The sequence below is a fragment of the Tachypleus tridentatus genome, chromosome 13 (assembly GCF_004210375.1).
Source record: "Tachypleus tridentatus isolate NWPU-2018 chromosome 13, ASM421037v1, whole genome shotgun sequence".
Lineage (NCBI taxonomy): Eukaryota > Metazoa > Arthropoda > Merostomata > Xiphosura > Limulidae > Tachypleus > Tachypleus tridentatus.
Genome location: NC_134837.1, coordinates 224,376,315 through 224,376,922, shown reverse-complemented (window position 1 = coordinate 224,376,922; position 608 = coordinate 224,376,315). Strand labels below are relative to the sequence as shown.

The 608-nt window shown below is 41.1% G+C and overlaps 1 long non-coding RNA gene across 4 annotated transcripts in view; it reads left to right on the top strand.

Moving 5' to 3' along the window:
• LOC143238524 (uncharacterized) overlaps positions 1–608 on the top strand; it is a 62,585-nt gene that overhangs the window by 30,542 nt on the left and 31,435 nt on the right. The gene's annotated exons all lie outside the window — the stretch shown is intronic.

Here is a 608-nt window from a genome sequence, read left to right as displayed (position 1 = left end):
TGAGCGCAACATGAACTTTAACATTGTACAAAAAATGTACAAGCCACATGCAGAAAACAATTACTATATTGCCAGTGAAGTCAAACTTTGTTCTGTTATTTAAAATCAAACAGCGGAATACAGACAGAAGGAAAACAATGTTGTGCTAATCATGATTTATATTTTATGTTCAAAAGATATGATCGAAGAAGGAAAAGTCATTATTGCATCTCTATAAATATAGTAGTACTGTCAGTTTTATGTCCATGTAACTGCTTCAATGGGTGTAGATGAACCTTCACCAAAGGGTACATACAAATTTTCAGTTTTGTGTTTTGCGCTATTACTTCACTTCCTGTAGATGAATCTTCGGTTTGGTTGGTTTTTTGAATTTCGCACAAAGCTACTCGAGGGCTATCTGTGCTAGCCGTCCCTAATTTTGCAGTGTAAGACTAGAAGGAAGGCAGCTAGTCATCATCACCCACCGCCAACTCTGGGGCTACTCTTTTACCAACGAATAGTGGGATTGACCGTAACATTATAACGCCCCCACGGCTGGGAGGGCGAGCATGTTTGGCGCGAACCCGCGACCTTCGGATTACGAGTCGCACGTCTTACGCGCTTGGCTA